This window comes from Nycticebus coucang, chromosome 19 (assembly GCF_027406575.1).
Source record: "Nycticebus coucang isolate mNycCou1 chromosome 19, mNycCou1.pri, whole genome shotgun sequence".
Lineage (NCBI taxonomy): Eukaryota > Metazoa > Chordata > Mammalia > Primates > Lorisidae > Nycticebus > Nycticebus coucang.
This window is the reverse complement of record NC_069798.1, coordinates 50,724,834-50,745,253: the sequence shown is the minus strand read 5'-3', so window position 1 is coordinate 50,745,253 and position 20,420 is coordinate 50,724,834. Positions and strand designations below refer to the sequence as shown.

Below are 20,420 nucleotides of genomic sequence, written 5' to 3'. Positions count from 1 at the left end.
AATTCTACTACCGTACAAAGTAATATTTAAGGTATATGAAATTATTCCTTAAAAACCCCAAATTTTACATTATCAATGTCTGAGAAATAATACTAACTGCCAATGAATAGCAACTATCTCAGGGGTCCTCAAACTGTGGCCCACGGGCCACATGAGACCGTGTGAATGTATTTGTTCACATTTTGTTTTTTTACTTCAAAATAAGATATGTGCAGTGTGCCTAGGAATTTGTTCATAGTTTTTTTTTTTTAAACTATAGTCCAGCCCTCCAACAGTCTGAGGGACAGTGAATTGGCCCCCTGTTTAAAAAGTTTGAGGACGCCTGAACTATCTAAATAAAGATCTCATTTCTAACCTTCCTTTTGTAGAGTCTAATTATCCAACAAGGCCTCAAGGTTGATGCTAATTTAAATGGCCTATTATTTGCTGCAGCAAACCCATCTAGAATTATATATAATAGAAAATTATTTACTTTGGGGAATTTTGGAAAAAAAAAAAAACGAACCTGTGTGTAGAAACTCTACTGGTGTGTTAGAGAGAAGTAGGTGTCATAAGAGAGAGAAGAGGAGCCTAGGGTTGAATCACCGGGTCTTTGGCTAGGAGCATCTCCTCACTGGGACAGTCTTCCCCTTTTCTAAATTTAGGAGGTTAGGGGTAAATCAGGTGGGATTCTTTAGCTCTGAAGTCTTTTCTGCCCTGAGAAGTGTTTGCTTCTAGAATGTATTAACCCCACAGAATATAACCAACGTTGAACAATATACTGTATTTCACAGCAAATTATAAGTAATGTGCCCCTCAGATGAAGAATAAAACAATTTAAAAGTTTAATATTTCTATGGTATAAATCTATGTCATTTGTTCACATTTCAAGTCTTTCCAAGTGTACCTTTGTTTTTAATTCTATTAAACCCCTTTGGAGCTTTCATTTTTTAGTTTTAATTACATCCACTTAAATCCAAACCTTTTCTCACATTAAACCCTTCGCTAATGCTTTTTGATTATTTCTATCCCCACAGATCTCTACTGTTTTCTGAATTCTCCAAGAAGAAGAACCCCTCTGTAAAGATTAGTAATCATTTAATAAATCATTCCTTTCACTTTTAATAAACATTTGCTTCTTTATCTACTGGCACACAAGTGCTAAAAATTGTCAAGTCTGTGAGATTGGGAGATAATCAATAGTGGCTGGAGGGTAGACACAAGGCTACGAACCAGCATGCAGGCAGCTTGACAGGGCAGGGAGCATATGGCAGGCTCATCCAGGCTTAAATTTTCATTCCTAATCATTTAAACATGGGCAGGTCAAAAACTAAGTCATTACCACGTGGGAAGCCAGCAAAGAATTGAATAAGAGTGGTGAGATGTCAGGAGGCTAAATTCTCTGGAACCTCATGGTAAGGAGGAGAGAAGCTTGGGCATATCTCTTTTAGGGAAGAGTGTTTATCTGGCTTGAGGAGGGCTGAAGGCTCAAAAACCTCAGGAGTAATGAAAGACAACTTCATGGCGCTGTGAGGTGGTCTCGGTTGCTATAGTAGATGGTGACGCCGTGGTAGAGGAACTTGGGTTGGCCATAGGAACAGCAGGCAGGGTGCTCTGAGATCCAGGTGGGGGCAATCGGGCAGCAGATGGGGCAGGACCAGGAAGGCAAGTGACATGACTGGACTTTCCATCTGCATGGATGATGATGGTGGTGTGGCAGGTGGGCTTGCCAAAGGGGACAAAATATAAGACCAGAACTACAAGGGTAGCAGCAATTATACAGGCCAATAGACACACCAGAAATGTTTTCCAGAGTGACCATGGTTTTCCTGTAACCTGCAAAGGTTTATAAAAAATGCATATTTCAGCAAATTAGGTAATAGTGGCTTAGGTAACTGATTTCAATTAGAATAACATTTTTCATTACTCTCAAAGGTATAATTTAAAGCACAAAATTTTCAGCCATCTCTCTCATACACACGCAATACATACACATAATATACACACAAAAATACATATGCACAGTATACATGCAATACACACAAAAGATATAATATGCACACACAACATGCATGTACAATACACACAGTATACACATACACAATAAGCAATACACACTCACATACACACAAACATCTTGTCCCTAAGCCTGTGGAAAATATCCCATCTACCCCTTTGTACTAAAGCAACAAGGCTCCATCTTCAATGCAAATCGGTTGCCTTGGGAATATATTACATTAAATTATTCTCAGCTACTAACAGCTCAGTATAAATTAAATTATCTAATTAGTCCTAATGGGTAGGAAAATAATGGAAAAGGCATAGCAAAATATCTAGATAGATTATCGTTGGATAGCGGAAAATTGCAAGTTTTTTTCCTCATTATTTTCAATTTTCACATTACATAGTGAGATTTTGTAATTATAAAGTTACTTGTTAAATACATTTTATGTGTTAAACATAAATTAAAGGAGTTTCATTTGAGTTTGAAAATACATTAAAATAGAAAAGAAATAGCTGTCTTATGGAGAGCATTTTAGAGGAATAAAACGAAGCACCGATACATGGTTTGGGCCCCACGTCCCAGGTGTTCTCAGGAGACTGTGCAGTGGCAGCTGGAACCTGGAGAAGGGCTGATGGAGCAGGGCCTGCCTGTCCTATTTTATCATTATGCCAAAGGACCACTGAAGACTCTGAGGACACCCCACAACCTCCCCAGTCCCCAGATCTTACCCACTATGGCTGGAAGGTCAGATTGTGCAATTTACAACCACAGTGTGTTCCTTCATCTGAGCAGTATGGATTTCTGGGTAACTGTACAGATATATAGATAAATAAACAAACAAAATCCTAATTGTTAGGGTCTATCTTATCCAGGAACAGAAGCATATAAAATAAATATCAAATGATACGAATCAAACAGATATTAAATAAAGTAGTCACCAAGTTCTAAGAGAATCTGAAACTGCAATGACAGCTTAACAACAGGAAATACACAAATACATTTCTCACATCAGGTGATGGAAGAAGAGAAGCAAAATGATCAGCTTAGTAGACACACAAGTGTCACTTAACAAATTGCAGCCTTCAGTCCTGACCAAAGCAGACCAACAAAATAAAGCTCAATAAACTAAAAATAAAGGAACAATGTCTAAATATGGTAAAGAGTGTTTACCTCAAACAATGACCAACATAAGTAATAAGAACTCCTTAGGTTGGCTAATTATAAAAATATGAAAAATATATACAGTATAAGCAATTGTTTTATGTAAGTCTATGTGAGTTTTATGTAAGTATATGTGAGTGTGTGTGTTGCTATTCACCATAGGACCAGGAGTATATAAAATGCCTAAGTGTATAAAATACCACAGGACTTCTATAAAGAAAACCATAAACCTTTACTGAGGAACAAAAAGGCAACTTGAATAAATGTTCTCTTATAAAAGGTGTCAACAGTATAACTTGTCATTCCCCTGAATTTCAGTTAAGATCTTTATAGAATTTTTGGAGAGAAAATTAGATAATTTGTCAAGAATTTCATGTAGCAAAATATTTAATAAATCAACCAAAAATTGAATTAGATTAGATTAGACTGAAAAAGTATGTGTGTGATGGGCATGAGAGAGAGAGAGAGAAAGGAAAAGAAGAAAATATAAGTAGTGGGCAGTGCCTGTGGCTCAGTGGGTAGGGTGCCAGCCCCATATACCCAGGGTGGTGGGTTCGAACCTGGACCCAGCCAAACTGCAACAACAACAAAAAAATAGCCAGCCATTGTGGCGGGCACTTGTAGTCCCAGCTACTCGGGAGGTTGAGGTAAGAGAATTGCCTAAGCCCAGGAGATGGAGGTTGCTGTGAGCTGTGACGCCATAGCACCCTACGCAGGATGATAAAACAAGACTTTGTCTCTAAAAAAAAAAAAAGAAAGAAAGAAGGGGAGAGGGAGGGAAGGGGGGAGAGGACAGGTGGAGGGAGGGTAATTGGTGGGACTACATCTACGGTGTGCATTTTACAAGGGTACATATGAAATTTACTAATTGTAGAATGTAAATGTCTTAACACAAAAACTAAGAAAATGCTGTGAAGGCCATGTTAACCAGTTTGATGAAAATATTTCAAATTGTATATAAAACCAGCACATTGTACCCCATGATTGCATTAATGTACACAGCTTTGATTTAATAACAAGAAAGAAAGAAAGAAAGAAAGAAAGAAAGAAAGAAAGAAAGAAAGAAAGAAAGAAAGAAAGAAAGAAAGAAAGAAAGAAAGAAAGAAAGAAAGAAAGAAAGAAATTATAAGTACTAATTTTCTTTGTGCAAAATCATGGGTGATTTTTTAATTTTTTTTAAATTTTCTATACTTTTAGATGTCCTTAAATGAGCAAATAGCATTTATATAAGAATTTGTCCACAAAAAGCATCTTTTACCTCCTATTTAGGGAAATATAAGAAGTAATTGCCAGATTATCTTATTGTAGGTTTCTGATACAAATACCAAATTTTAGGCAAGAAGTCTAGCACACAATTCCAAATCATTAGAAAACTCCATTTGGTACCTACACAACCCCGTCAACACTATGTTGACTGATAATAACATCTTGGATTTCACACACTCTTTAATAGCAAATATCATAAAAAATGCAGCTTAATTTTCTTGAAGGATTAAATGTTAAATGTTGAAAGAAATAATATTAGACACGAAGGGAACTAAATATCACTTACCATTGTCACCATCTCGGCCTCATTTTGTGTAAGGTCCACAACATGCTGCTGTTTTCCCTCCATTCTGAGCGTGCTCGTCTTTCAAATCCAATTCCAAAGCTGTCTGTATTGACTTTGTGAACGAGATGTGAGGAAACGCTGAATTTGCATGAAATTCATATCTTTGTATTTATTCAATGTGGATTCTGTAAGTTTTCTGGAAAACTTCCAGCTTTAACCTGAAAGTACACAATTTATGTCAGGTGGAGAAAAATAAATGGAAATATCTGATTCCTTCAAAAAAACAATTTGCAAAAACTAATCTTATTTGTAAGCATGACTCTAGGTTTCCGAGCAGGGATAAGCTCTTGCTTTCCTTATTTCATGTAACTTATTTGAAATCACTGAAATTTGATTTCTCACAGGATAGGAATTTAGTTCTGGCTTCTCTAAAAGGTCATAAAGCCACTCCTTGTGATACGGGGCAGTGACTCTCAGTGCTGGGTCTCCATCGAAGTTCAAATGAGTCCTTGGCTTCACACAAGAAAGAATTTGTGAGCAAGCTGACACGATCACGGAAAGCGAGATTTATCCATCAGCTATAGAACATCCACTCCACAGAAAGAGAGCAGAGGCTAGCTCTCCCTGCAGAAGGGAGTTGCCCCGTGGTTCCTCATGCCCCTTCTATTTTAGCAATGACCTATACCTTAAACAAGAGGAGGAATAGTCATGGCAGTGGTGATGTTTTCCTGGAATCAGGGTGACTGACACCCTTGATTTTTCCACTACCTTGATTCTAACTGATTGAAACTTGCCCTGCCTTCATCCTGTTGAAATCTGGTTTTGAGACTTCCTGACTCAGTTACATAAGGCGGCAGCAATGCCCAAGGCAATTCATGGGCCAATGCCAAGCTGTACCCAAAGCAGTGCCTGCCAGGTCCCTGTCTCATTCCTCCCCTCGGAGATAACAGTCTTCCCTAATCTTAAGGGGTTCTAGAAGGACAAAGATCTGTCCCATGTAGCTTCTTCCTGCTGATCTCATGGACATAGGCCCTGCCTAGAATTGGAGAAGTAAAAATCTCTGGAAATATGGCCTGAGGGGCCCAGTGGCAAGATGCTTTCTTGTTCATGAGCTGGAATGGCTGGTGGGAAGGATTGGAAGCCTTATATTATATCATCTTGGCATGAAATTGTTACCTGGAAGAGACAAATTTAAACAGAAGCTTAAGCAAATATAGTCCAAAGATTAAGAACAAAAAGGATAGCTAATAAGTTTCCTAAGAAGGGAAGAGAACAAAAAACACTGGGCAAATATCTCTTAATAGACTCCTAGATGGTCTGGGCAGTGGCGTTATTGATATTATAGCCACATAACCTGTTGAAGGAAAACAGGCAGAGCTTTGCTCTGCCTCCCCTGAAACATTCATATAGATGCAAAAAGATGTTTTCGCAACAGCACGTACCATTCCCTGTTCAGCAACATGGTTATTTCCTACATCCAAGATGGGCAGAGAAGATCTTTTTCCAGGGGCAGAAGGGGATATAACATAAATATGGTGAACAACTAAAGCAAAATGCAAATTTGGTTAATGACTATGCAAGCGACTTGATTTTAGTCATAGGAAGCAAGCAAAGTAACATAAACTAGTGGATTATTAGGAAAATACTAAGAATGATGAAGAAAAGAAGAGCTAGCACCTTCAGATTAGCCATTTGAATGAGAGTGTTACTCAGCTTTCTTGCTACCTTTGGAGGCAGCCAGGTGAACAGGTACCTGAGTTACTCTGTGGGCTTGGAATATGCTAGCTCCTCTGGGCTGATCCGTGGGGGCTCAACAGAAACAGGTTTAGCCCTAGACACATGTTCCCAACCAGTCAGTTTCAATAATGACAGGGAAAAGAAGCTTATAGGTAGCTAAACATTTAAATTATCTACTAACAAATTTCTATTAATTTAGACAGAAGCAAAATTCCTAAGTCAGTCCTAATGTCTCTGAATACAAGCCTGGTCCTTAGTTTCATGAAAGTAGTTTATTTTGATAGATGTCTTTTCCCAAGTCTGAAAACAAGATCTGAGTTTGATATTAGGTACCCATGAGTTAAAGCCCTGTAACTTACAAAGACAGTGGTGTATTTAACAATATTTGACAGGGCTGTTTGTCAAGGATGTCTTGTCTCTCAGAGTCCCAGTCCACAAAGCTATGGTGGCTCAACCTTGCAAAGTCGAGGTTGGTGCAGTTGAGAAAGTACAAAGGCTAGAGAAGAAAAGATAGACCTGTGTAACGATACTGGATACAAAACCAATATGCAAAAACAATTCAAGAAATCAATTGTATCTGTGTATGTCAGCAAGAAACATCCAGAAAACTAAAATCGTAAAGCAATATTACTGAAATTCATCAAATATCTAGAACTGAATCTACTCACAGAGATCTGACACTATCAATTAAAAAAAAATCATGAAACTTTACTGAGCAAATCATTAATGAAGTCTTAAATATGCTGCTGGCACCACTGTAAATCAGTAAAACCATTCGGAAAATATTTGACATTTTCTAGTAATAGGAAGATATTCCTACGGTATGATCTAGCAATTGCATGCCTGGTATGTTCCTGAAGGACTCACAGCACACAGGAATATTCATCGTAGCATCACTGTAAGTTTTAAAACAATGACCCAAGCATTGGCAGTGAGTGGATAAGACAATTGTGATGTATTTAGGCAACAAAATACTTCTCACCAATTAAATATATCAACAGGCATGAATCTCACAAATACAATGCAGCAGGAAAAAAAACCAAGAGAGTTAAAATGAAACTGTCTTGTTTAGAGATACATACGTAAGGGACATAGCCATAAGAAAAGGAAGAAAATGGTCAAGGTGAAATCATGACAGTGGTGACTGCTCCAGGGAAGGAGAAAAGCAGAACTGGGGCTGGCCAGAGCAGGGAAGGCATCTGGAGTTACAGAAGTGTTCTATTGGGACAAAGTGATGTTAACACGGATGTTCACTGTATAAATACCAATCACACAGGAACATTTCACTATGCGTGATATACATACTGCACATTAAGTAACATGTTAAAACCAAGTATTTATTAAAATATGCTTGTGAGAGCTTGCTATCTGATGAAATTCATGTCACACAAGTCATTTTGAATATTTTCCAATATCCTCTTTTTCCTCTGTGGTCATAGCGACTCTATGTCACATTCATGTGGAAGTCTGACTTCCCTTTTTAAAAACAATATTTTCTATTGACAAATCATAATTATGCATATTTAGGGGGTACAATGTAATGTTCTAATACATGTATGCACTGTGGAATTGTTAAGTCAAGCTAATTCACATACCTAACACCTCACATATTCATCATTACTTTGTGGAAAGAACATTTAAAATCTACTATTGTAGGAATTTTGAAGTATATATTATATTACTATTGACTACAATTACCATGCTGTGCAGTAGACCAATAGAACTTATTCCTCCTGCCCAATTAAACTTCGTACTCTTTGTCATCTCCCCCATCCACACACGCCCTCCCTGGCTCTCACAGCCTCTGACGACCACCATTCTGTTCGATGATATTATGACTGCAACCTTTTTAGATTCCACATGACGAGTGAGATCATGTGGTATTTGACTTTCTGGCTTATCTCACTTAACACACTGGGTTCCAGGACCCAAGTCATTGCCAATGACATAATTTCCTTCTTTTATAAGGCCTCATAGTATTCCCTTGGGCATATATGCCACATTTTCTTTATCTGTTTATCCCTTGACGGACACCTATGTTGTTTCCACATCTTGGCTGTTGTAAATGATGCTGCCCTGGACGTGGGAGTGAAGCTGTCTCTTTGACACACTGATTTCAATTCCTTTGGATATATTCTCAGAAGTGGGATGCTGGAGCATATGATAAATCTATTTTGAGACTTTTGAGAGACCTCAATACTATTTTCAAAGTGACATTACTTTATATTGCCACCAATAGGGTACAAGGCTTTCCTTTCCTCCATACCAACATTTGTTATTTTCATCTTTTAAAAAATAGCCATTTTAACAGTGATGAAGTCATATATCATTGTGATTTAAATTTGCATCTCTCAGATCATTAGTGATGTTTTGTATTTTTTCATATACCTGCTGGCCATGTGTATATCTTGTGAGAAATGTCTGTTCAGGATCTTTGGCCATTTGTAAATCGAATTATTTTCTTGTCATTTGGTCCTTTGACTTCTTTGTACATTTTAGATGTTAGACCTTTATTAGGTGTATAATATGCATATATTTTCTCCCAACCTGCGGCTATCTGTTCTCTTTGTTAATTGTTTTCTTTGTTGTACAGAAACTATTTAGTTTGATGCAATTCCATTTGTCTATTTTTTCTTTTATTGCCTGTGCCTTTGGGGTCATCTCTAAGAATTCATTGGCCTAGATCATAAAATTTCCCTTGTTTTATTCCAGTTGTTTTAGGTCTTACTTTATGTCTTTAAGCCATTTTTAGTTTATTCTTGTATATGGAGTGAAATGAGGATTCACTTTTATATTTCTGCATTTCTGGATATCCAGTTTTCCCAGCACCATTTATTAAAGAGGTTATCTTTTCCCTATTTTTTGGTTCTTGGCAACTTTGTTAAAAATCAGTTGACCGTAAATACATGGGTTTATTTCTGGACTTTCTATCCTGTTCCATTGGTCAATCAATGTTCTGTTTTTAATGCCATTACCATCCTTTTTGATCACTTTATTTTTGTAACAATCTGAGATTAGGTAATGTAATGCCCCCAGCTTTGTTCTTATCACCAAATTGCTTTGGCCATGTGAGATCTTTGGTATTCCAGAAACACTTCAGGATTTTTTTCTAGTTCTGGGAAGAACAGCATTAGAATTTTGACAGGGATTGCCTTGAATCTATACATCACTTTGGTTAGTATGGACTTTTAACAATACTAATCTTTCTGATACATGAACACAGAATATTTTTCCATTTATGTGTGTCCATTGCTCTTTGATTAGGCTTATTGCACTGAAAGCTCCACTTCCAAAGCTTCATGGAACAGTAAAAGATAAAAAACACTGACTGAACTAGTTGATATTCTTGTGGCGTAGCAAAGCATACAACTGCTTTGTTAATACTAGGACTGAGGTTTGATTGATGATTGTACCCTTTCGCAACACCAGCCTCAACAGCTTCTAATCCTGGGGCCTTAGCATCTCACCTCTCTTGAGAACCCTGAACTTTGGTGCCTCTCAGTAGAGAACAAGGCTGGCAAGCAGAGCTCTGTTCTTTGTGCCACACATTGTGTGCCTTGGAGCTTTTGTATGCCGTTTGCTTTCTTTGTTTGCTGGTTCAGCAGGTATACTAATTCTTGGGAATCCTTGAACCTAAACCTGAAACTTGAACTTTATGGTCTGGCCTCAGCTCTCAAACCTTAAGCCATTTGATTCTGTTCTTAAAGTTTGATCTCTACTTCAATCTTCACAGACTGAAGAGTTTCTCCCCAGAAGAGGTAGCAAGAAAGAAGGGGGTGTTACTGTTCCCAACCTACTGAACACGAGCTGAAATCAAGCAGAGACTATGAGACACTAAGATTAGAAGCCAGGCTGCATCTGGACTTCTGATAAGGTTTCTTGGGCTCAATTTGCCTTATTCACAAAGAAAGACTGAGAAGTTATTGTTTAGAATCCTTAGAAGAATAGAAGAGATTCTGTTTCTAGATTCTGTTACAAATATTTCTGAAATGAAAAGTTTATCTCTAAGTCACAATTATGAAGCCATTTGTATATCCCAGAAATGTCAACAGTTAAATCACCTGATAGTAGAGTAAGGAAATAAAACATGTGGCCCATAGAATGTGGAGGGATTTGGGGACCACCTGCACTTCTTCTTCATTCTGATGATCACATAGAAATCATAAGAAAAGATCCATTTCTGATTCTCTCCTGTTGCTTTGTTGACTTGTTTATGGAATCCCTAATAGAGAAAAGTAAAAATTTGAGAAAATTATCTGAAAACTCAGTAGAGGGAGGGAAAAATGGTAAAAACAAATAATAGAAGTAAAAACTCTCTAAAATAAATAAATAAATAAATAAAGTTATTTATATTAATATTAATATATTTATTAATTTATAATAATATATTTATATTTATATTATGCCTATACACTAAAGTGTTAATGACTTTGGCCTTGAACAGAATACCCATGCTTACTTACACATTATAATATTATAGAACTTGTTACTTCTTTATGAACATTTGGCTCTTACACTACTGAGAACAAACTTGTTCTTGTCAAGAACTTGTTCTTGTTCTAGTACTGAAAAGGTACTATAACACCAATACTTCCAATGGGGATACCAAGACCCAAAGAATTTAAGAAATTTTCTTCAAGTGGCAAAATCAATAGTTGCTGCAGAGAAGCAATTAAATTTTTGCTCTAAATCAAGAAATTGAAAATTAATTCATCTCACATTGGAATCCAACAGACAGCTCTTTTAGCAGCTGGTACCCTAATGTGATAAGAGGTAACATTGACTCTCTTTAGAGTCTCTTTTGTAGCTCAGCTTTAAATTAAGGTTCTATGACTACTATCTGAAATTTTTAAGAAAACCAAGCATTCGCACCTGAGGCCAGAGTGATCTTTATCCTTTAATCAGGCTACCTCAGCATCCTGGGCTTGCTGCTCCCACAGCCTCCATCACCCAGCTTTGAAACAGTTCATCCTTTCAAATTTTCCACTGAATTCACAGCCCTTAGCACAAGGCAAAGCACATAGGAAATGTGCCTGTGGAATAAAATGAATGATGTCAGAAATATTTCATGTTACATGATAATATGTGGCATGGTACTTGGAAAATATTAAAATGCTAGCATTCAGTTGATGTTCTGGTGAACCTGAAAGACTAAAGCACCTTTAAGAACAGAAAAAGTCCCATATAAATTAGACCTTGCCAATTGCTAAGTGCACAACTTTTTGTTCAATGGCCCCTCGATTCCTACAACACGCTGCCCTGCTTTATAGTCATAATACAATGATATACAACCACAAACACAAATGTATTGTAGGAGGTGTCTATTGCCCTTTGCAAAATACAAATATGTGGTGGGGCATAGAAAATATTCAAGTAGGGCGAGAAGCCGGCTGTAAATTAATAATGAGGTGCATCAGTACTAACTGTTCTAAATAGACATTTGCCGTAGATTCTACCTTTGGATTTTTAACTATTTAACCAAATCAGAGAAACCCAACAAATTAACATTAAATGAAACTAGAGAATAAGAATTTGACTTTAATAACTTCCTAAGGTTTAAATACATTTATGTTGCTAATAGTAAGCTTGGGTAATAGTTGTAAACCTCTTCCAGAGAAGCTAGGGCCATCATTTTAAGGCACTAAGTAGACTCTTTATAAAACCCTTCCACAACTACACTTCACTGAAAATTAAATCTACAAAGGGTCAGTATAATGGGGTTGCTGCCTCCACTACAAATTCATTTTCTTCACTTAGTATCACCAACCACGCAAGCCTTGTCAGGGCATTGAGAACACCAGGCCTTTTCCCATGTGCTTTTTGTGTCTGTAAAACTCTCACTCAGGGTTCTAAGTGCTTCAATTCTTACACTGACCACATTGGATGCAGCATTTATCCAGTTCACAGCAGAGGTAAATAAAGTGCTCAAGATCAAAAAGCAAGTACAGGTTGAGGAAAATCGGGCTCCACCCTCGCTTTTCATGTGTGGTTGGTTGTCCTAAATTGATTTAATTTAAGACAATTTGTTTAGTTATAACCTAAGCATATGGGGAAGGGGAGAGGGAGGGAAAGGAATGGGGAGGTGGGAGGAGAGAGAGGGATTGGTGGGATTACACCTACGGTGCATCTTACAAGGGTACATGTGAAACTTGGTAAATGTAGAATATAAATGTCTTAACACAATAACTAAGAAAATGCCAGGAAGGCTATGTTAACCAGTGTGATGAAAATGTGTCAAACGGTCTATAAAACCAGTGTATGGTGCCCCATGATCGCATTAATGTACACAGCTATGATTTAATAATAAAATAAAAAACTAAATAAAATAAAAGACTATTTGTTTGGTGTTTTTTCCATTTCTCAAACTCTGTCTTTTTGTTGTTGTTTTTTTTCTTTTGTTTAACTGAATAAATCTGCCTGTCTTTAAATTCGTTAAATTCCTGAGACAACTTTTGAATTTCTCCTCAAATTTCTAATTCCGACTTTTGAATTGCTCCTCAAATTTCTAATTTCAAATTTTTCTCCATTTTATTAATCTTGTTTGCAATCCAAATTCTGAATTCGATTTCTGACATCACAGCCAGCTATTTATGAATGGGATCTTCAGTTACATCTGCCATATCTTTTCTTGGGGAGGGTTGATCTATTCTGGTTATTCATGTTACCAGAGTTTTTCTGCTGATTCTGCCCCATGATTGTTTTACACCATTTGATTTTTCCCCTGGAGCTTTGTCGAGAACCTGTACAGTGCTATGGACTGAGAAACGGGGACATGTTTCATGTGGTGGGGCTAAGTGGTTCTGTCTTGTTGTCAGCTGGTCTCTGTTTGACCCTAGTAAAACAGTTACTCTGGGTTGAAGTCTCAGATGTGGAGAAATACCAGCAATTAAGTCACCCCATCCCCCACAGGCAACAATTGGAAAAGGAAAATCAAACCTTCCTACAGCCAGGCACCCAGGGCACCAACTGAATAGTCCTTGGGCGATTGGCTCAGTTCAAAAGGTCCAAATCAATTGTCTCAGTCAGCACCTGTCTCAGGTGGGAGAGTTTAAAAGTTCTCTGGCAACTCGATCTCAGGGGGTCTGGTGACTACTCACATCTGGCTTGCTCCAGTGCTCCGTGGAGTCAGGAGGACCCACCCAGCAAATAGATCAGTCTGGGAAGGTTGATGCCTCCTTCCCCACCTTGCACCTCTGTCACACCCAGTCACTGATAGTCCCACAGGGCTTTGACCCAGTTGCCTGTAGTGAACAGATACTCCAGGGGTTTGCACCTGCCTGAATCACAAGGAAATCTATTTCTGCTCAGCCAGGCTGCTGCGCTCTGCCTCTATCTAGCAAGGGGAGGTGAGGCCTGACAACCTCGGGTGCTTGATGGAGGCTGGGAGGTGTTCACTCAGTTCCAGCCCCACCCCTGATTGATGTTACTGACAGAACAGAATAGAACAGAACAACTTTGCAGGAATTTGTTTCTGTCCCTGCTAAATTCCCCTGCAGAAGAGAAGCTGTTTTGAGTTCCCAGAGCCTGCGCTTCAGGCCCTGTCTTTGCTCCTGCAGGTTTGTATTTGGTTACCTGTCAGTTCAGCCTCCTGTCTTCCTTTGTCTATAGGCTGACTATCCCCTGAGGGCCAGGTGCTTCTTAGGGTCAGTAAAGTGGTCCTCTGGGTCAGCCCCACCCTGGGAACTTCCCAGCTCTGCACATGCGTTTCTAGTCCCTGCACTCCACTCAGAATGGTACCGCCTCAGGCAAACCCTTTATTCACGGGGCCTGCATTTCTGTCCCTGTTCCATGGTGGTTGCCACCTGAATAGATGCCCAGCCTCCTCTGGTTTCCCAGGGAGACAGGGGGTGTGGCTTCGGAATATCCAGAAGTGAGCCCTATTGTTGCCAAAAGATGGCTGCTGCTCTGCCCCTTGGGGCACCACCGCTCCAGTGTGGTTCCCTCTCAGCCGACCATCCTCTCCTCACTCTCATGCCCCAGAGTCTGCACTGACCAGCTGCAATTTAGGCCCTGTCCACACCCCTCGAGAAATCTCCCAAGAATCTGGACTCCTGGGCCTCCAGACATCAGATTGAGAGTAGAGGGGAGTTCTGGGAGCTCAGAGTTGCAGGTAGAGAATATATACAGTTTTATACAGTTTTATGCCTGGCAGGAGAATGCTGTGACACCCTAGTAGGGGAGGTAGGTCCAGTTTTTAGAGGGTCTCTCCCGTGGAGTATAGTGGGAGGACCTTTGAACTCTGCTCATTTGTTTGTGGGGCACTCCAAGCCATTCTCATGGGGGAGGGGACTCCCGTCCACTTGGTGATGGATTTTGTACCTTTTATTTGTATCCTTGGGGTCACAGCTTGCCTCAGTGAGGTTGATGTGTGTTCTTCAATCTTCTCTCTTGGTGCAGCTCTAATCCACCAGGTAACTTGCTAATTTCTGTCCTTTAACTCTCCTGGACAGGAGCCTCTGTGGAAAGCTGGCTTCAGTTAGCCATCTTGTCTCTAGAGGCCCCATAAATCTGCCTGGAAAGAGGTGCATGAACCTGCCAACAGCCTATGACCCCACTGATGGCTCTTCCTTCTCCATACATTATGGTTTCAGGGCCACCGTGTTTCCTCCTGTGTCATATACCCTCTCTCGGGCTTCGCTGGACACTCCTCATCTCTGTAACGTCTAATTGTTGCAGTTCATGGACTATCTCCCAGCTTCACTCTTGTGCCCTAGATGAGCTCATCTGGTCTATGGTTTTAAGCAGGCTTTTCTATTTCTAGCCAAAGCCTGTAATTATCTCTAAACTACAGACACTTATATCTATCTACTGTGCAACTTCACTCTGATGTCTAATAGACTACTAAAATTCATACCCCAAACAAGTTCCTTATTCCTTCTCCTTCTTCCCTCTTCTCCCTCCAATCCCACAAAGTCAGTTTGTTTTTGTTGTAGATGTCCTGTGGGGGTGGGGGGGTGGACCATCACACCCAAACTCGGCTTGGATGTCAGGACTAGTGATGCCACACTAACATCACGAGGGGAAGAAGGGAGGTATCAGTCACTTGATGAAAGTTTCTGCCCAGGATTGCTGGCAGGTCTGAAAATGGCTTGGGAAAGCAGGGAAACAGGTGTTTGGCTTTCCTCGTGATTAAGGAGTGATGATGGAGGGAGAGTTTCTGTATGTCGCTGTGACTTGCATTTCTTGAACTTCCTGCTGGGGCAAAGGAGAGACTGACAGGACAGCATTGCTCATAATAGAGACCACTCAGACTTCTTCATCAGCTTGCCCCGGTGTGGACCTGAAGGACGAGGGGAGACTCAAAGCGTGCACTCATTTCAGTAAATGGCAGCTCTATCCTTTCTGTTGATCAATGCAAAACTTAGGATGTCAGGGTATTTCTCCCATACTCCACAGCCAGCCTCCTGGCAAATTCTGATGACTTTATTATCAATAGACCCCAAATCTTAGGATGCGGGACCTCCACTGCTGCCATTCTGCTCCAGTCCCTATCACTGGGTTATTTTGGTTCTCTCCTAGCTAGTCTCTTTGCATCTATGCTGGCCCATTTGCAATCTACTTACTATGCAATAGTCAAAATAATCATTTTCCTGTCACTGCTCGGCTAAGACTCACTAATGGATTCCATATCACTTAGTGCAGAACCTAGTCCTTATGCTGGTGTGAAGAGCCCTGTGCCATCTGCCTCCCTAACACCACCTTCTCCCACTTCACCCCTTCACCATCCCTTGCACCCCCATAGCCATGTTGGCCTTTTCACTTCCCAGTTGCTCTGACTACAACCCTTTCCACAGTTGCCTACGTGGCTGGCCCCTTTATTTAGGTCTCTCCCTTTCTTCACAACTCTAAATAAAATAACACCTCTCATTTTCCTGAAATCTCCTCATTTTACTTTTTCCCATAGCACTTGCCCTCAAAGGACAATCTGTACACTTCTATATTTTTTAAAATCTGTCTTTACTGCTACACAGTGTGCTCCATGGGGGCCCATCTCCAATAATGTCTATCACATAACAAATAATCAATGGCTATTTATTAAATGAATACAAGAATAAAATACACCTTTAAATGGCTGACTAGGCTCAATATCATCTCTACAAAGCATTCAGTGATAGTCATGTCATACGTAACACATAGATTCAAAAATACTCCTGTCCATTTGCTCCTCTCAGCCTATGAGCATATGCAAGTCTCTGCCCTCTGAAAACAAGTAAAGGAACAAAGCCAGAAACTGCTTTAGCCCTGCACCCTCCCTTTTGGATTTTCCATTTCTTTTCTGCTGCTCCTGCAGCCTGGAGATTTGTGAAAAGGGCTGAGTGCAATGGGCCCCCTCCATCCCCTCCCATCCACTTTTCCACCCTGCAACTTGTTTCTCCACTCAACATTGCCTCTGAACTGTTCTGTTATTTTCCTAATGACTTCCTCATTGCTAAATCCAGTTAAAATGTTTTCTTCTCCTCTCGGATTTGACAATATTGAGGTCTCAAGTGATTCCACAATATTGAGGTCTCCCCCTGTCTAACACTTTCCTCTTTTGGTTTCTTCATACCGTGATTCCGTCTCCTCCGACCTCTTTAATGACTCCTTCTCGGTCCTTCTCATGAGCTCCTAGTACTCTTCCTGAAACATGGACGAGCCCTGCGTGGAGTGGAAGCTTCATAGCCCTCTCACCACATGGCAGATTTCAGAGGAAAGTCCACAAAGAGCTTTGTAAATGGAAATTTACACTTTCAATGCAGGAGCTATTCCTGTATATGACAGGTCCTGGTCTGGGCTGTGAGTTTTTGGAGACTGGATAGTTGCTCATTACTTAAAAGTGATGGTCACTGTTATTGAAGTTGTAAAGGAATTATGACAGCAGCCAGAGTTGAGTAGGGAAAAGGACTAAGCAGGTATCCAGCAAGAGTGGCTGGGAGCTGAATGACAGTGACAGCAAGGAAGAGGAGACAGCGGAAGAGATGAAAGGCAAGAGCAATAGGCTCAGTGCCCGTAGCTCAGTGGTACATACACTGAGGCTGGTGGGTGTGAAACTAGCCTGGGCCAGCTGAAATCAACAATGACAGCTGCAACAAAAAAATAGCCAGGCATTGTGGCGGGCACCTGTAGTCTCAGCTTCATGGGAGGCTGAGACAAGAGAATTGCTCAAGCCCAAGAGCTTGAGGTTGCTGTGAGCTGTGACGCCACAGCACTCTACTGAGGGTGACATAGTGAGACTGTGTCTAAAAAAAAAAAAAAAAAACAATTACGTGTTTTTCAATAAGGAAAGGTTTGCCAGCAAAGATGGAAAACTAGAAGGCTCACCTTCCCCTTACTGCTCACTGCCACCCCAATCTGGCCAAACTATGGTAGAAATAACACAGAGCAGTGAGAAATAGTCAAAGGAGACAAAAGGAAGGATTGTCCTGTAGAAAAAGACAACTGCTATGAAGGCAAAAAGATGGTGGAATCATTGTTTAAAGAGACTCAAGACACAGGAGAATTTGTGTACTTGGCAATGAGCTTTCCATAGGGCACAGGGGAAAGGCCTGGGAAGGAGGGAAGGAACTGAAAGGTGGCCTAGGAGAGAGGAAGCAGAGCACCAGGTGGGGTAGGATGAGCCACGGACTGGTGACAGGAAGGGCTTCGGTGGGGTCAGAGGCCAAGCGGAATGTGCCCATCTCGAAGTTCCAAGCAGCACTCTGGTTAAAGCGGATTCAGCGACTCACAAGCTGAGGCCCTATGTCAGGATTCCAAACTGTGAGACTTTCACAGAATGAGTCAAGCTCTAACTCAGCACGTTCAGCAAACATTTCCTAACCACGTGTTATGAGGCTGGCATTCTACTAAGTACTGGGGATTAAACATTTGTATGTCTCAGCTTTAAAACTATAGCATAGTTAACTTGTAGATCTAACATGGCCAATAAACACAATTGCTGGCTTCCCAAAACTTTGGTTTTATTGCTAATTTTTAGAGATGACTCAATTTGTCTAGGAGTGGAAACTGAAAAATAAATCAGAAGCATTTCATTGAAAAAAAAAAAAAACAAAAAACCCTGATTCTTTCAGCCAGCTGTTTTGCAGAGTCTCCTTGCCCTGCTGGGGTTTAGCTGTCACTAACCTGCTGCTGAAAGGAAGACAGAGTTGGAAGGACAGAGGCATTTTACCCATAGGACACTGAGGAACCAGTTCTCTCGTATCATCTTACTTCAACTCTTGGAGAACAAGATACCCTATGCCCCAACTCCAAGATCTTTCCTAAGCAGTTTCCATGAGGTCATGGAATACATCTACTCTGCTTCTGCAGAGAAAAGTCTAGAAAAAGCAGTGGTGTTTTAAAGTAAAAACACATGTGGCACCATTTATAAGCAACTGGTAATAAGCCAGTTGTTTCTTAATAAGTTTTCTGTTTTGGCTGCAATGACAACATTCAATCTGAGACTATTGTCTAATAATTTAGCTAATTCCTGAAAAAAAAGTCTACAAATTGTCCTCTGAAACCTTCTACCTGGTTATGTTTACATAATTAATACTATGAAGACCTGGCATTGAATCTGTAATCTGAAGAAAGTGATCTCTGAAATGGTTGAAATAAAACAGCAACTTAATAATACACCTAAATCATTGCCATTTATTCATACCAGACATTCGTAATCAGAAATGGGTTTCTCTATAGAATTGTGCTATTTTAATATTTATGTAAGTGAAAAGACCATTGAAAATGTTGACTTACCAGTAGAAAGCTAGACATGTCACGATGGATATTCTGCATGGAAGAGTGAGAAATGTTTCTATTACCCCCCGTTCACCTGGAAAGTTGTTCAACACCTGTAGGATTATGCCCTGTATTTTCTTTCCATTCCATAGAATCTGATTTCATAATTCTATCTCTAGCAATAATTGGCACTTTGTTCACTGCCTTTTATAGTTGCAGATTTCAGGAAATACTGAACTTAATTTACACTAAGTTAACCATGACACGTCTATCCAGGGTGGATTCAATTCGGTAATTAGGATTTCATATTTTAGGCTACACCTTTGGGAGCGTATATAGTCTGTGAAACAGTAATATTAACCATGTCACTGTTTGAAAAAATATATAACTGCTTTCTTATGAGCCTGCCTAGTAAGAAAATGACTCTGAAATCTCAGAACATTTTTTCCTATCAACATACTTGTGTATTAGCATTAATGTGCTGAAATTTCTAAAGAGAAAAAGATGGACCATTTATTTTGACAAAAGTTTAAGCCCCTTTATATAATTATTAGGAAATTCCACTGGCAACTGCCAAAACCACTTTTGGTGCTATGTTATTCCTCCCAACATCTCACAGGTGCACTTTTTCTTAGGGCCAAAACATTTCCTGGGTAAAAGTGTGAATTACCTCCTAATGAGAAAAAAATAATCAAACTTCTAGCTTCCCTGCCAGCCTCTCCTTAAAACCAGGCCTACAGCCTGTTGATTTGTGGAGTGACTCAACTGATTTTTTAAATTAAAGCATAATATTTAAAAGACCAGAGAAATGATTGAGCCCCATTTTCCCCCTGAACAGATTTGCAGAGTTCTGGCAAAGGAGAGGCTCACTGATGACCAAGGTTATCTTTCATAATCTCTGTCCTTTCAGTTTTGCTTTAAACATTCACTAAGTCAGAAGTTGTTGTTTCTTTGAGAAATTATAGGTAAGAAACAAAACTGAAAAATAAATTGATCAGCCTGAGTTAAGAAGCCAGCTCAAATCTTAAAATGAAGCAGAAAGATGGATCAGGAAGATCCTTCCTTTTCCTAATGGGAAATAGGCTGGCTTGGGAAGTTCGACCACATGTATTGTGTAAATAAATTCTACCTGAGTTATGTTAGTGATTACCTCTTTACTCTGGAAAATCCAGGTTATTTTTGCATTGGAAGTCCTGCTCAAGACCTGCATTCTCCCCTAAACCATGACTGATAAGTTGATAAAGCATCTTTAATCGTGACATCATTCCCTGATAACATCACCTTCTGGTTTAT

At 39.7% G+C, this 20,420-nt stretch overlaps 2 long non-coding RNA genes across 2 annotated transcripts; both read right to left on the bottom strand.

Annotated features, from left to right (window-relative positions):
- Window positions 1-588: 588 nt before the first annotated feature.
- Window positions 589-4,906, bottom strand: LOC128571814 (uncharacterized). Its single transcript, XR_008375984.1, has 3 exons — window positions 4,698-4,906; window positions 2,713-2,793; window positions 589-1,815 (listed from the first exon to the last, which is right to left on the bottom strand). It is a non-coding gene; the product is annotated as an uncharacterized LOC128571814 (long non-coding RNA).
- Window positions 4,907-10,547: 5,641 nt separating this feature from the next.
- Window positions 10,548-19,269, bottom strand: LOC128571813 (uncharacterized). The gene is made up of 3 exons (XR_008375983.1): window positions 19,146-19,269; window positions 11,307-11,467; window positions 10,548-10,656 (listed from the first exon to the last, which is right to left on the bottom strand). It is a non-coding gene; the product is annotated as an uncharacterized LOC128571813 (long non-coding RNA).
- Between the last annotated feature and the right edge of the window lie 1,151 nt (window positions 19,270-20,420).